This window comes from Moschus berezovskii, chromosome 5 (genome assembly GCF_049115385.1).
Source record: "Moschus berezovskii isolate FMDL1 chromosome 5, NW_MosBer_1.0, whole genome shotgun sequence".
Classification (NCBI taxonomy): Eukaryota; Metazoa; Chordata; class Mammalia; order Artiodactyla; family Moschidae; genus Moschus; species Moschus berezovskii.
Window position 1 is genome coordinate 44,812,119 of NC_142464.1, and position 16,994 is coordinate 44,829,112.

Below are 16,994 nucleotides of genomic sequence, written 5' to 3' on the forward strand. Positions count from 1 at the left end.
TTAACCTGCCAGACTTCAGGCTCTACTACAAAGCCACAGTCATCAGGACAGTATGGTACTGGCATAAAGACAGAAATATAGATCAATGGAACAAAATAGAAAGCCCAGAGATAAATCCACGCATCTATGGACACCTCATCTTTGACAAAGGAGGCAAGAATATAAAATGGAGAAAAGACAGTCTCTTTAACAAGTGGTGCTGGGAAAACTGGTCAGCCACTTGTAAAAGAATGAAACTAGAACACTTCCTAACACCATATACCAAAATAAACTCAAAATGGATTAGAGAGCTAAATGTAAGACCAGAAACTATAAAACTCCTAGAGGAGAACGTAGGCAAAACACTCTCCGACATAAATCACAGCAGGATCCTCCATGACCCACCTCCCAGAATATTGGAAATAAAAGCAAAAATAAACAAATGGGACCTAATTAAAATCAAAAGCTTCTGCACAGCAAAGGAAACTATAAGTAAGGTGAAAAGACAGCCTTCAGAATGGGAGAAAATAATAGCAAATGAAGCAACTGATAAAGGATTAATCTCCAAATTATACAAGCAACTCCTGCAGCTCAATTCCAGAAAAATAAATGACCCAATCAAAAAATGGGCCAAAGAACTAAACAGACATTTCTCCAAAGAAGACATAAAGATGGCTAACAAACACATGAAAAAATGCTCAACATCCCTCATAATCAGAGAGATGCAAATCAAAACCACAATGAGATACCATTTCACACCAGTCAGAATGGCTGCTATCCAAAAGTCTACATGCAATAAATGCTGGAGAGGATGTGGAGAGAAGGGAACCCTCTTACACTGTTGGTGGGAATGCAAACTAGTACAGCCACTATGGAGAACAATGTGGAGATTTCTCAAAAAATTGGAAATAGAACTGCCATATGATCCAGCAATCGCACTCCTGGGCATACACACCGAGGAAACCAGAATTGAAAGAGACACGTGTACTCCAATGTTCATTGCAGCACTGTTTATAATAGCCAGGACATGGAAGCAACCTAGATGTCCATCTGCAGATGAATGGATAAGAAAGCTTTGGTACATATACACAATGGAGTATTATTCAGCCATTAAAAAGAATACATTTGAATCAGTTCTAATGAGGTGGATGAAACTGGAGCCTATTATACAGAGTGAAGTAAGCCAGAAAGAAAAACACCAATACAGTATACTAACACATATATATGGAATTTAGAAAGATGCAAATGATAACCCTGTATACGAGACAGCAAAAGAGACACAGATGTATAGAACAGTTTTTGGGACTCTATGGGAGAAGGTGAGGGTGGGATGATTTGGGAGAATGGCATTGAAACACGTATGTTGTCATATGTGAAACGAATCACTAGTTCAGGGTCAATGCATGTTATAGGATGCTCGGGGCTGGCATGCGGGGATGACCCAGAGGGAGGATAAAGGGAGGAGGGAAGTGGGAGGGGGGTTCAGGAGGGGGAACTTATGTAAACCCGGGGCAAATTCATATCAATGTATGGCAAAACCAACCAATATAATATTGTAAAATAATTTGCCTCCATAAAAAATAAATTAATTACATTAAAAAAATAAATAAATAAATCCAGCTTGAAAAAAAAAAATCACCTTAAACATAAATGGGTTGAATGCCCCAACCAAAAGACAAAGTCTGGCTGAATGGATACAAAAACAAGACCCCCATATATGTTGTCTACAAGAGACCCACCTCAAAACGAGGGACACATACAGACTGAAAGTGAAGGGCTGGAAAAAGATAATCCACGCAAATAGAGACCAAAAGAAAGCAGGAGTAACAATACTCATATCAGACAAAATAGACTTTAAAACAAAGGCTGTGAAAAGAGACAAAGAAGGAAACTACATAATGATCAAAGGCTCAATCCAAGAAGAAGATAAAAGAATTATAAATATTCATGCACCCAACATAGGAGCACCGCAATATGTAAGACAATTACTAACAAGAATGAAAGGGGAAATTAACAACAATGCAATAATAGTGGGAGATTTTAATACCCCACTCACACCTATGGATAGATTAACTAAACAGAAAATTAACAAGGAAACACAAACTTTAAATGATACAATAGACCAGTTAGACCTAATAGATATCTATAGGACATTTCACCCCAAAACAATAAATTTCACCTTTTTCTCAAGCGCACATGGAACCTTTTCCAGGATAGATCACATCCTGGGCCATAAATCTAGCCTTGGTAAATTCAAAAAAATTGAAATCATTCCAAGCATCTTTTCTGACCGCAATGCAGTAAGATTAGATATCAATTACAGGAGACAAACTATTAAAAATGCCAACATATGGAGGCTGAACAACATGCTGCGGAATAACGAAAAAATCATAGAGGAAATCAAAAGAGAAATCAAAATATGCATAGAAGTGAATGAAAATGAAAACGCGACAACCCAAAACCTCTGGGACACTGTAAAAGCAGTGCTAAGGGGGAAGTTCATAGCAATACAGGCACACCTCAAGAAACAAGAAAAAAGTCAACTAAATAACCTAACTCTACATCTAAAGAAACTAGAAAAGGAAGAAATGAAGACCCCCAGGGTCAGTAGAAGGAAAGAAATCTTAAAAATTAGGGCAGAAATAAATGCAAAAGAAACAAAAGAGGCCATAGCAAAAATCAACAAAACCAAAAGCTGGTTCTTTGTGAGGGTAAATAAAATTGACAAACCACTAGCCTGACTCATCAAGAAAAAAAGGGAGAAGAACCAAATCAATAAAATTAGAAATGAAAATGGAGAGATCACAACCAACAACACAGAAATACAGAGTATCATTAGAGAATACTATCAGCAATTATAGGGTAATAAAATGGACAACTTGGAAGAAATGGACAAATTCTTAGAAAAGTACAACTTTCCAAAACTGAACCAGGAAGAAATAGAAAATCTTAACAGACCCATCACAAGCACGGAAATATAAGCTGTAATAAAAAATCTTCCAGCAAACAAAAGCCCAGGTCCAGATGGCTTCGCAGCTGAATTCTACCAAAAATTTAGAGGTGAGCTAGCACCTATTCTACTCAAACTCTTCCAGAAAATTGCTGAGGAAGGGAAACTTCCAAACTCATTCTATGAGGCCACCATCACCCTAATCCCGCAAAAAAAGACAACTACAGGCCAATATCACTGATGAACATAGATGCAAAAATCCTTAACAAAATTCTAGCAATCAGAATCCAACACATTAAGAAGATCATACATCATGACCAAGTGAGCTTTATCCCAGGAATGCAAGGATTCTTCAATATCAGCAAATCAATCAATGTAATACACCACATTAACAAACTGAAAATAAAAATCATATGATTATCTCAATAGATGCAGAGAAAGCCTTCGATAAAATTCAACATCCATTTATGATAAAAACCCTCCAGAAGGTGGGAATAAAAGGGACATACCTCAACATAATAAAAGCTATATATGACAAACCCACAGCAAACATCATCCTCAATGGTGAAAAACTGAAAGCATTTCCCCTAAAGTCAGGAAGAAGAAAAGGGTGCCCACTCTCACCACTACTATTCAACATAGTTCTGGAAGTTTTGGCCACAGCAATCAGAGCAGAAAAGGACATAAAATGAATCCAAATTAGAAAAGAAGTAGTAAAACTTTCACTGTTTGCTGCTGACATGATCCTCTACACAGAAAACCCTAAAGACTCTACCAGAAAACTACTAGAGCTAATCAATGAATACAGTAAAGTTGCAGGATATAAAATCAACACACAGAAATCCCTTGCATTCCTATACACTAATAATGAGAAAATAGAAAGAGAAATTAAGGAAACTATTCCACTCACTGTTGCAACGAAAAGAATTAAATACTCAGGAATATATCTACCTAAAGAAACAAAAGACCTGTACATAGACAACTGTAAAACACTGGTGAAAGAAATCAGAGAGGACACTAATAGATGGAGAAATATACCATGTTCGTGGATTGGAAGAATAAATATTGTAAAAATGAGTATATCCAAAGTAATTTATACATTCAATGCAATGCCTATCAAGCTACCAACAGTATTTTTCACAGAGCTAGAACAAATAATCTCACAATTTGTATGGAAATACAAAAAACCTCAAATAGCCAAAGCAATCTTGAGAAAGAAGAATGGAAATGGGGGAATCAACCTGCCGGACTTCAGGCTCTACTACAAAGCCATAGTCATCAAGACAGTATGGTACTGGCATAAAGACAGAAATATAGATCAATGGAACAAAATAGAAAGCCCAGAGATAAATCCATGAACCTATGGACACCTTATCTTTGACAAAGGAGGCAAAATATAAAATGGAGAAAAGACAGTCTCTTTAACAAGTGGTTCTGGGAAAACTGGTCAGCCACTTGTAAAAGAATGAAACTAGAACACTTCCTAACACCATACACCAAAATAAACTCAAAATGGATTAAAGATCTAAATGTAAGACCAGAAACTATAAAACTCCTAGAGGAGAACATAGGCAAAACACCATCCAACATATATCACAGCAGGATCCTCCAAGACCCACCTCCCAGAATATTGGAAATAAAAGCAAAAATAAACAAATGGGACCTAATTAAAATTAAAATCTTCTGCACAGCAAAGCAAACTATAAGCAAGGTGAAAAGACAGCCTTCAGAATTGGAGAAAATAATAGCAAATGAAACAACTGACAAAGAATTAATCTCTAAAATATACAAGCAGCTCCTTCAGCTCAAGTCCAGAAAAATAAACGACCCAATCAAAAAATGGGCCAAAGAACTAAACAGAATTTCTCCAAAGAAGACATAAAGATGACTAACAAACACATGAAAAAATGCTCAACATCCCTCATAATCAGAGAAATGCAAATCAAAACCACAATGAGATACCATTTCACACCAGTCAGAATGGCTGCTATCCAAACGTCTACATGCAATAAATGCTGGAGAGGATGTGGAGAGAAGGGAACCCTCTTACACTGTTGGTGGGAATGCAAACTAGTAGAGCCACTATGGAGAACAGTGTGGAGATTCCTTAAAAAACTGGAAATAGAACTGCCATATGATCCTGCAATCGCACTCCTGGGCATACACACCGAGGAAACCAGAAATGAAAGAGACACGTGTACTCCAATGCTCATCGCAGCACTCTTTATAACAGCCAGGACATGGAAGCAACCTAGATGTTCATCTGCAGACGAAAGGAAAAGAAAGCTTTGGTACATATACACAATGGAGTATTATTCAGCCATTAAAAAGAATGCATTTGAATCAGTTCTAATGAGGTGGATGTAACTAGAGCCTATTATACAAGTGAAGTAAGCCAGAAGAAAAAGAGCAATACAGTATACTAATGCATATATATGGAATTTCAGTTCAGTTCAGTTCAGTCGCTCAGTTGTGTCCGACTCTTAGCGACCCCATGAACCACAGCACACCAGGCCTCCCTGTCCATCACCAACTCCCGGAGTTCACTCAAACTCATGTCCATTGAGTCGGTGATGCCATCCAGCCATCTCATTCTCTGTCGTCCCCGTCTCCTCCTACCCCCAATCGCTCCCAGCATCAGAGTCTTTTCCAGTGAGTCAACTCGTTGCATGAGGTGGCCAAAGTATTGGAGTTTCAGCTTTAGCATAAGTCCTTCCAACGAACACCCAGGATTGCTCTCCTCTAGAATGGACTGGTTGGATCTCCTTGCAGTCCAAGGGACTCTCAAGAGTCTTCTCCAGCACCACAGTTCAAAAGCATCAATTCTTCGGCAGTCAGCTTTCTTCACAGTCCAACTCTCACATCCATACGTGACCACGGGAAAAACCATAGCCTTGACTAGACGGACCTTGGTTGGCAAAGTAATGTCTCTGCTTTTCAATATGCTATCTAGGCTGGTCATAACTTTCCTTCCAAGGAGTAAGCGTCTTTTAATTTCATGGCTGCAATCAACATCCGCAGTGATTTTGGAGCCCCCAAAAATAAAGTCTGACACGGTTTCCACTATTTCCCCATCTATTTCCCAAGAAGTGATGGGACCAGATGCCATGATCTTCGTTTTCTGAATGTTGAGCTTCAAGCCAACATTTTCACTCTCCTCTTTCACTTTCATCAAGAGGCCTTTGAGTTCCTCTTCACTTTCTGCCATAAGGGTGGTGTCATCTGCATATCTGAGGTTATTGATATTTCTCCCGACAATCTTGATTCCAGCTTGTGCTTCTTCCAGCCCAGCGTTCCTCATGATGTACTCTGCATAGAAGTTAAATAAGCAGGGTGACAATATACAACCTTGACGTACTCCTTTTCCTATTTGGAACCAGTCTGTTGTTCCATGTCCAGTTCTAATTGTTGCTTCCTGACCTGCATACAAGTTTCTCAAGAGGCAGGTCAGGTGGTCTGGTATTCCCATCTCTTTCAGAATGTTCCACAGTTTATTGTGATCCACACAGTCAAAGGCTTTGGCATAGTCAATGAAACAGAAATAGATGTTTTTCTGGAACTCTCTTGCTTTCTTCATAATCCAGCGGATGTTGGCAATTTGATCTCTGGTGCCTCTGCCTTTTCTAAAACCTGCTTGAACATCTGGAAGTTCACGATTCACATATTGCTGAAGCCTAGCCTGGAGAATTTTGAACATGACTTTACTAGCGTGTGAGATGAGTACAATTGTGCGGTAGTTTGAGCATTCTTTGGCATTCCCTTTCTTTGTGATTGGAATGAAGACTGACCTTTTCTAGTCCTGTGGCCATTGCTGAGTTTTCCAAATTTGCTGACATATTGAGTGCAGCACTTTCACAGCATCATCTTTCAGGATTTGAAATAGCTCAATTGGAATTCCATCACCTCCACTAGCTTTTTCATCGTGATGCTCTCTAAGGCCCACTTGACTTCACATTCCAAGATGTCTGGTTCCAGGTGAGTTATCACGCAATCGTGACTATCTTTTATGGAATTTAGAAAGATGGAAATGAAAACCCTGTATACAAGACAGCAAAAGAGACACAGATGTATAGAACAGTCTTTGGGACTCTGTGGGAGAGGGTGAGGGTGGGATGATTTGGGAGAATGGCATTGAAACATGTATGTTGTCATATGTGAAACGAATTGCCAGTTCAGTGTCGATGCATGTTACAGGATGCTCGGGGCTGGTGTGTGGGGATGACCCAGAGGGAAGATAAGGGGAGGAGGGAGGTGGGAAGGTGGTTCAGGAAGGGGAACTCATGTACACCCGGGGCAGATTCATGTCAATGTATGGCAAAACCAACCAATATGACATTGTAAAATAATTAGCCTCCAATAAAAATTTAAAAAAAATAAAATTGAAATCATATCAAGTATCTTCTCTGACCACATTGCCATGAGACTAGATATCAGTTACAAGAAAAAAAAAACTGTAATAAACACAAACACATGGAGATTAAACAACACCTTTGTAAATAACCAACAGGTTACTGAAGAAATCAAAAAGGAAATAAAATTTCTAGAAATAAATGACAATGAAAACACAACAACTCAAAACCTATGGGATGCAGCAAAAGCAGTTCTAAGAGGGAAGTATATAGGAATACAGTGCTACCTCAAGAAACAAGAAAAACATTGAATAGATAACCTAACTTGACACAAAACGACAGGCAAAAGAAGAACAAAAAATCCCCAAAATTAGTAGAAGGAAGGAAATCATAAAGATTTGAGCAGAAATAAATGAAAAAGAAATGAAAGAAACAATAGTAAAGATTAATAAAACTAAAAGCTGGGTCTTTGAGAAGATGAACAAAATTGACAAGCCTTTAGCCAGACTCATCAAGAAAAAGAGAGAGTAGAATCAAATCAACAAAATTAAAAATGAAAAAGGAGAGGTTACAACAGACAATGCAGAAATACTAAGGATTATAAGAGACTATTATGAACAACTATATGGCAATAACATAGATAACTTGGAAGAAATGGACAGATTCTTAGAAAAGTTCAATCTCCCAAGACTGAACCAGGAAGAAAGACAAAGTATGAACAACCCAATCACAAGCACTGAAACTGAAGCTGTGATAAAAAAAATCTCCCAAAAAACAAAGCCCAGGACGAGATGACTTCACAGGAGAATTCAGTCAAACATTTAGAGAAGAGTTAATGCCTATCTTTCTAAAACTCTTTCATAAAATTGCAGAGGAAGGAACACTTCCAAACTCATTCTATGAGGTCACCATCACCCTGCTACCAAAACCAGATAAAGACAACACAAAAAAGAAAACTACAGGCCAATATCACTGATGAGCATAGGTGCAAAAATCCTTAACAAAAGTTTAGCAAACGGAATTTTGCAACACATTAAAAAGTTCAAAGTTCATACACCATGATCAAGTTGGGTTTATTCCAGGGATGCAAGGATTCTTCAATATATGCAAATCAATCAATGTGATACACCATATTAACAAACTGAAAGGTAAAAACCATATGATCATCTCAATAGATGCAGAAAAAACCTTTGACAAAATTAAGCACCCATTTATGATTAAAACTCTTCAAAATATGGGCACAGAAGGGATCTACCACAACATAGTAAAGGCCATATATGATAAGCCTATGCAAACATTATTCTCAATGGTGAAAAAGTGAGAGCATTCCCTCTGAGATCAGAAACAAGACAAAGGTGTCCACTTTCACCACTATTATTCAACATATTTCTGGAAATCCTAGCTACAGCAATCAGAGAGGAAAGGAATAAAAGGAATCCAGATCAGAAAAGAAGAAGTAAAGCTCACACTATTTTCAGATGACATGATGCTGTACGTCGAAAACCCTAAAGATAGTGTCAGACAACTACTAGAGCTAATCAGTGAATTTAGCAAAGTTGCAGGATACAAAATCAGTACACAGAAATCACTTGTATTTCTGTATACTAAGAATGAAAAATCAGAAAGAGAAATTAAGGAATCAATCCCCTTCACCATTGCAGCAAAAGGAATTAAATATCTATGAATAAACTTACCTAAGGAGACAAAAGAACTGTACACAGAAAATTATAAGACACTAATGAATTGCAGGTGGGAGGAGACGGGGATGACAGAGAATGAGATGGCTGGATGGCATCACCGACTCAATGGACATGAGTTTGAGTGAACTCCGGGAGTTGGTGATGGACAGGGAGGCCTGGCGTGCTGTGATTCATGGGGTCGCAGAGAGTCAGACACGACTGAGTGACTGAACTGAACTGAACTGAAAGGAAATGAATAAAATCAAAATGACATAAACAGATAGAAAGATATTCCATGTTCTTGGGTGGGAAGAATCAATACTGTGAAAATGCCTGTACTACCAAACGTAATCTACAAATTCAGTGTTATCTCTATCAAATTACCAATGGCATTTTTCACAGAACTAGAACAAAAACTTTTACAATTCATATGGAAGCACAAAAGACCCGGAATAGTCAAAGCAGTCTTGAGAAAGAAGAATGGAGCTAGAGGAATTGACCTTCCTGACTTCAGATTATACTACAAAGCTACAGTCATCAGGACACTATGGTACTGGCACAAATGGAACAAGACAGAAAGCCCAGAAATAAACCCATGCACCCATGGGTACCTTATTTTTGACAAAGGAGGCAAGAATATACAATGGGGCAAAGACAGCCTCTTCAATAAATGGTGCTGGGAAAACTGGACAGCTACATGTAAAAGAATGAAATTAGAACACTTCCTAACACCATACACAAAGATAAACTCAAAATGGATAAAAGACCCAAATGTAAGACCAGAAACTATAAAACTCTTAGAGGGAAACATGGGCAGAACACTCAATGACATAAATCAAAGCAAGATCCTCTATGACCTACCTCCTAGAGTAACAGAAATAAAAACAAAAGTAAACAAGTGGGACCTGATTAAACTTAAAATCTTTTGCACAGCAAAGGAAACTATAAACAAGGTGAAAAGACAACCCTCAGAAGGGGAGAAAATAATAGCAAATGAAACAACTGACAAAGAAATAATTTCCAAAATATACAAGCATCTCATACAACTCAGTGCCAGAAAAAGAAACAACCCAATCAAATAGTGGGAAAAAGACCTAAATAGACATTTCTCCAAAGAAGACATACAGGTGACTAACAAACACATGAAAAGATGCTCAACATTGCTCATTATTAGAGAAATGCAAGTCAAAACTGCAATGAGATATCACCTCACACCAGTCAGAATGACCATCATCAAAAAGTCTAGAAACAATAAATGTTGGAGAGGGTGTGGAGAAAAGGGAACGCCGTTGCACAGTTGGTGGGAATATATATTGATCCAGCCACTAGGGAAGACTGTATGGAGATTCCTTAAAAAACTAGGAATAAAACTGCCATATGACCCAGCAATCCCACTGGCATATACATTGAGTAAACCAAAATTGAAAAGATGCATGTATCCCATTTTTAATTTTTCATTGCAGCACTATTTATAATAGCTAGAACATGGAAGCAACCTAGATGTCCATCATCAGATGAATGGATAAATTGTGGTACATATACACAATGGAATATTACTCAGTCATAAAAAGGAATGCATTTGAGTCAGTTTTGATGATGTGGATGAACCTAGAACCTATTATACAGAGTGAATTCATAAAGGGAAAGATAAATATCATATTCTAAAGCATATATACGGAATCTAGAAAAATGATACTGAAGAATTTATTTACAGGGCAACAGTTGAGAAACAGACATAGAGAATAGACTTATGGACATGGGGAGAGGGGAGGAGAGGGTGAGATGTATAGAAAGAGTAACATGAAACTTACATCACCATGTGTAAAATAGATAGCCAATGGGAATTTGCTGTATGGCTCTGTACAGGGGCTCTGTATCAATCTAGTGGGGTGGAATGGGGAGGGAGATGGGAGGGAGGTTCAAAAGGGAGGGGATATATATGCCTATGGATGATTCATGTTGAGTTTTGACAGAAAACAGCAAAATTGTGTAAAGCAATTATCCTTCAATAAAAAATAAAAATTTTTTTAAAAGTTCTAAAAAAAAAAGGGAGGGGATATATGTGTACCTATGGCTGATTCATGATCTTCGTTTTCTGAACGTTGAGCTTCAAGCCAACGTTTTCACTCTCCTCTTTCACTTTCATCAGTCATGTATGGATGTGAGAGTTGGACTGTGAAGAAAGCTGATCACCGAAGAATTGATGCTTTTGAACTGTGGTGCTGGAGAAGACTCTTGAGAGTCCCCTGGACTGCAAGGAGATCCAACCAGACCATTCTAAAGGAGATCAGTCCTAGGTGTTCATTGGAACGAGTGATGCTGAAGATGAAGCTCCATTACTTTGGGCACCTCATGCGACGAGTTGACTCATTGGAAAAGACTCTGATGCTGGGAGGGATTGGGGGCGGGAGGAGAAGGGGACAACAGAGAATGAGATGGCTGGATGGCATCACCGACTCTGTGGACATGAGTTTGAGTGAACTCTGGGAGTTGGTGATGGACAGCGAGGCCTGGCGTGCTGTGATTCATGGGGTCGCAAAGAGTTGGACACGACTGAGCGACTGAACTGAACTGATGGCTGATTCATGTTGAGGTTTGACAGAAGACAACATAATTCTGTAAAGCAATTATCCTTCATAAAAGTAATTAATTAATTTAAGAAATCAAATACAGTTGACCCTTAAACAATGTGGGGTTTTGGGAAACTGACCTCCTTACAGTTGAAAATTCCTGTGTGACTTTATGGTTGGCCCTTGGTATCTGTGGTTCCTCATTCCCAAGTTCAGCCAACCCTGTGTCATGTAGTGTTATATTTATTGATAAAAATCCATTATAAGTGGACCTGCACAGTTCAAACCAGTGTTGCTCAATAGTCAGCTGTATAGCAGTAGCCATATTTCTAAACAGGGAGTGTATCTGCTATTCTAAACTCTATGACTTTACAAAGTATTATTCATTTAGTAAAACAGAATTACCTTTCAGCTCTTCTTGTCCTTCCTAGCTGAAATCTAGACCATGTAAGTTATAGTAGGTTTACTTGCAGTTATGGGCTAAATCCACTCACCATTTTTACTTTGTCCTTATCTGGGTTTCTGGCCCTGAGATTTTATTGGAGTTTTGTTTTCCTTTCTTTCTGAATTTCCTCATTAAGTTTTTTCTAAACCTTTATTCCTCCCTCTTCTTTCTCTGTTCCCAACCCCCCTTTCCGTGACTTTCGTATAGACCCATCTCTTCTCCTTTTCTTTTGGCCGGCTAATACAATATCTTAACACCAATGATTCTAGGTATCAATATCTTGACCTGCAGAGTTCACCTTGTTAGATGTTGTTTTTGAAATGCAGGCTTCATAGTGTCTTAAAAACTAATGTGTCTTGAGTGCCTACTTGAGTGAATGTGTGTCCTAAAGACTGAATGAGGGGACCAGGCTGGTTCTTAGAGATTACAGCAATCGCTATTTGGTTGTCCATACAGCCTGTCTTCTGCCTTCCAACTCTCCCTACCCAGTCCCACCACCACTACCTGCCTGTCCTATTGTTGAAATGATCTTTCTTAAGCTCTAAAATATATATAGTATCACTTAAGGCATTCAACTGTCAAGCCCTCATTTGGAACTATCAACAGCCCCTCTGCATGCATTATACCTCAAGGAGGATGGATTTTACTAATCTTTGCTCTTTCCTTCAGCGAGAGTTCATCTTTTTCTGCAGAATTCCTTTACCTTTTTTTCTATGATTGAACTTACCACAGTCTACTTTGTATCTTGTATGCCTGTCTTCCTGACTAAATTACAATCTTGATAAGAGCCAGGAACATCTCTTTTCTTTCTTTTGATCCCCATGGAGTTTTGTAAAATGTGACCATTCAGTAAGTGTTCTTCAACGGAGCTGAACGTCATCCCAAACAGAATCAGGTATCTTGACTGGTTGTAGTTGCCAAGAGCAGTTTAATTAGGGCTAAAAAATCAAAGTAGATATTTACAAGCTGAGAAATCTGATGCAGTGAGGTTGGAGGGAGTAGCAGGTGTAAAAATAAATTCCAGAGCCTGCAGTGATCTTTTCTTTTGGGGCACAAGGTGGCAGACGGTACCCATTTCAGTAGTTGCATGGAAAGCACCTTGGTGAGGTTGAAATTTTCTGCCCTATTTTTGAAACCTGTGTTTACTTAAAAATGAAAAAAAAAAGTGAAGCTAGTGCAGCTTGATGGCTAAAACCTGGATTTGGATGAAGCAGAGATCCACTGCCTGACTGCAGGCAGTTCTCCCAAAGCTCTGGTCCTTCTGTTTTGGACTCATCACTCCATGTCTGCATCATCTCTTAGCAGAGCATCATGGATGCTGACACATTTAGTGTTTCCCTTAAATAAATTAGGAAAATCAAACATTGTCAGTGTTTTGAATAAATATGCATGAATACTGAGGCTGGGACAGAGGAACTAAAATCTGACCAGAGAACTGAAATGCACAGTTTCCCCACTAGGTAGCAGACTAGGACAGATAACCTTTGGAAGATCTTGCCTGTAATCACCCAAAGAAAACCTTTGTTCTCGCTGTTAGCTCATTTTTTCCTTTACAGCACAAAGTGCTTTTTATGTGATCAGACCATTCACATGTAAAGGTCTGATATAATCTGAGATAAAATTAGCAGGTCAATTTCAAGTTTCTTATCTGCAACTTAAATGCTAGTATATTACAGTAATCCAAGCCTGTGCCCCTACCAGTAATGCTGAAGAAGCCGAAGTTGAACGGTTCTATGAAGACTTACAAGTCCTTTTAGAACTAACACCCAAAAAAGATGTCCTTTTCATTATAGGGGACTGGAATGCAAAAGTAGGAAGTCAAGAAGCACCTGGAGTAACAGGCAAATTTGGCCTTGGGGCACGAAATGAAGCAGGGCAAAGGCCAATAGAGTTTTTCCAAGAGAACGCACTGGTCATAGCAAACACCCTCTTTCAACAACACAAGAGAAGACTCTGCACATGGACATCACCAGATAGTCAACACCGAAATCAGATTGATTATATTCTTTGCAGCCAAAGATGGAGAAGCTCTATACAGTTAGCAAAAACAAGACCAGGAGCTGACTGTGGCTCAGATCATGAACTCCTTATTGCGAAATTCAGACTTAAATTGAAGAAAGTAGGGAAAACCACTAGACCATTCAGATACGACCTAAATCAAATCCGTTATGATTATACAGTGGAAGTGAGATATAGATTTAAGGGACTAGATATGATAGATAGAGTGCCTGATGAACTCTGGACGGAGGTTCGTGACATTGTACAGGAGACAGGGACCAAGACCATCCCCATGGAAAAGAAATGCAAAAAAGCAAAATGGCTGTCTGAGGAGGCCTTACAAATAGCTGTGAAAAGAAGAGAAGTGAAAAGCAAAGGAGAAAAGGAAAGATATAAGCATCTGAATGCAGAGTTCCAAAGAATAGCAAGGAGAGATAAGAAAGCCTTCCTCAGTGATCAATGCAAAGAAATAGAGGAAAACAACAAAATGGGAAAGACTAAAGATCTCTTCAAGAAAATTAGAGATACAAAGGGAACATTTCATGCAAAGATGGGCTCAATAAAGGACAAAAATGGTATGGACCCAACAGAAGCAGAAGATATTAAGAAGAGGTGGCAAGAATACACAGAAGAACTGTACAAAAAAGATCTTCACAACCAAGATAATCAAGATGGTGTGATCACTCACCTAGAGCCAGACATCTTGGAATGTGAAGTCAAGTGGGCCTTAGAAAGCATCACTATGAACAAAGCTAGTGGAGGTGATGGAATTCCAGTTGATCTATTTCAAATCCTGAAAGATGATACTGTGAAAGTGCTGCACGCAATAGGCCCCAAATTTGGAATACTCAGCAGTGGCCACAGGACTGGAAAAGGTCAGTCTTCATTCCAATCCCAAAGAAAGGCAATGCCAAAGAATGCTCAAACTACCACACAATTGCACTCATCTCACACGCTAGTAAAGTCATGCTCAAAATTCTCCAAGCCAGGCTTCAGCAATACGTGAACCTTGAACTTCCAGATGTTCAAGCTGGTTTTAGAAAAGGCAGAGGCACCAGAGATCAAATTGCCAACATCCGCTGGATCCTGGAGAAAGCAAGAGAGTTCCAGAAAAACATCTATTTCTGCTTCATTGACTATGCCAAAGCCTTTGAGTGTGTGGATCACAATAAGCTGTGGAACATTCTTCAAGAGATGGGAATACCAGACCACCTGACCTGCCTCCTGAGAAACCTGTATGCAGGTCAGGAAGCAACAGTTAGAACTGGACATGGAACAACAGACTGGTTCCAAATAGGAAAAGGAGTACGTCAAGGCTGTATATTGTCACCCTGCTTATTTAACTTATATGCAGAGTACATCATGAGGAACGCTGGGCTGGAAGAAGCACAAGCTGGAATCAAGATTGTCGGGAGAAATATCAATAACCTGAGATATGCAGATGACACCACCCTTATGACAGAAAGTGAAGAGGAACTAAAGAGCCTCTTGATGAAAGTGAAAGAGGAGAGTGAAAGGTTGGCTTGAAGCTCAACATTTAGAAAACAAATATCATGGCATCTGGTCCCATCACATCATGGGAAATAGATGGGGAAACAGTGGGAACAGTATCAGACTTTATTTTTTGGGGCTCCAAAATCACTGCGGATGCTGATTGTAGCCATGAAATTAAAAGACACTTACTTCTTGGACACCTCATGCGACGAGTTGACTCACTGGAAAAGACTCTGATGCTGGGAAAGGTTGGGGGCGGGAGGAGAAGGGGACGACCGAGAATGAGATGGCTGGATGGCATCACCGACTCTGTGGACATGAGTTTGAGTGAACTCCGGGCGTTGGTGATGGACAGGGAGGCCTGGCATGCTGTGATTCATGGGGTCGTGGAGAGTCGGACACGACTGAGCGACTAAACTGAACTGAACTGAACTCCTTGGAAGGAAAGTTATGACCAGCCTAGATAGCATATTAAAAAGCAGAGACGTTACTTTGCCAACCAAGGTCCGTCCAGTCAAGGCTATGGTTTTTTCAGTGGTCATGTATGGATGTGAGAGTTGGACTGTGAAGAATGCTGATCGCCGAAGAATTGATGCTTTTGAACTGTGGTGCTGGAGAAGACTCTTGAGAGTCCCTTGGACTGCAAGGAGATCCAACCAGTCCATTCTAAAGGAGACCAATCCTGGGTGTTCATTGGAGGGACTGATGCTAAAGCTGAAACTCCAATACTTTGGCCACCTCATGTGAAGAGTTGACTCACTGGAAAAGACTCTGATGCTGGTGGGGTTTGGAGGCAGGAGGAGACGGGAACGACAGAGGATGAGATGGCTGGATGATATCACCGACTCGATGGACATGAGTTTGAGTGAACTCCGGGAGTAGGTGATGGACAGGGAGGCCTGGCTGTGATTCATGGGGTTGCAAAGAGTTGGACACGACTGAGCGACTGAACTGAACTGAACTGTTAGGTTTCAGTGTGCTTCCCTGGTGACTTAGTATTAAAGAATCTGCCTGCCAGGTTCTATCCCGGGAGGAAGGAAATGGAAGTTGGAAATAGTTCTATACATAGAACCATTTTTCTATTATCTCATACCTTTCCTCTTGGCTACAAAATGGCTGCTGCACCTCCAGGCATCGTGTTGATGTTAAACAAAGAAGAATAGGGTAAGAAAAGAGGAAAGGTTGTACTAACTGTACACACTCTTACCAAGAAGACCAAAAGCCTTCCAGAATTCTGCGTCTCCTTCTGATCAGGAGGCTTAGGGCTAATTTCTAGAATGGTATCACAGGCTATTACCTGGGAAAGCATCTACACTAAAGGCCAGAAAAAAGAAATAGGCTTGAGATGATTGGAATTAGCCAATGAATAATATCTGCCAAAGTAAGTTTTTGTCTTGGTTTTTCATTTGTGCATCTTCTTCTTGAATTCTCCCTCTTTCCCTCCTGCAAACCCATTCCCCTCTTTGTTTAGAAAGAGGTAGAAGTGAAAAAAGTGATAACATGAAGAGTTGCGTCAGGAAGTAAAATTTG

The 16,994-nt window shown here is 39.5% G+C and overlaps 1 long non-coding RNA gene across 4 annotated transcripts in view; it reads left to right on the forward strand.

Moving 5' to 3' along the window:
* Window positions 1–16,994, forward strand: part of LOC148777826 (uncharacterized) — a 250,697-nt gene that overhangs the window by 147,029 nt on the left and 86,674 nt on the right. The window lies entirely within an intron of this gene.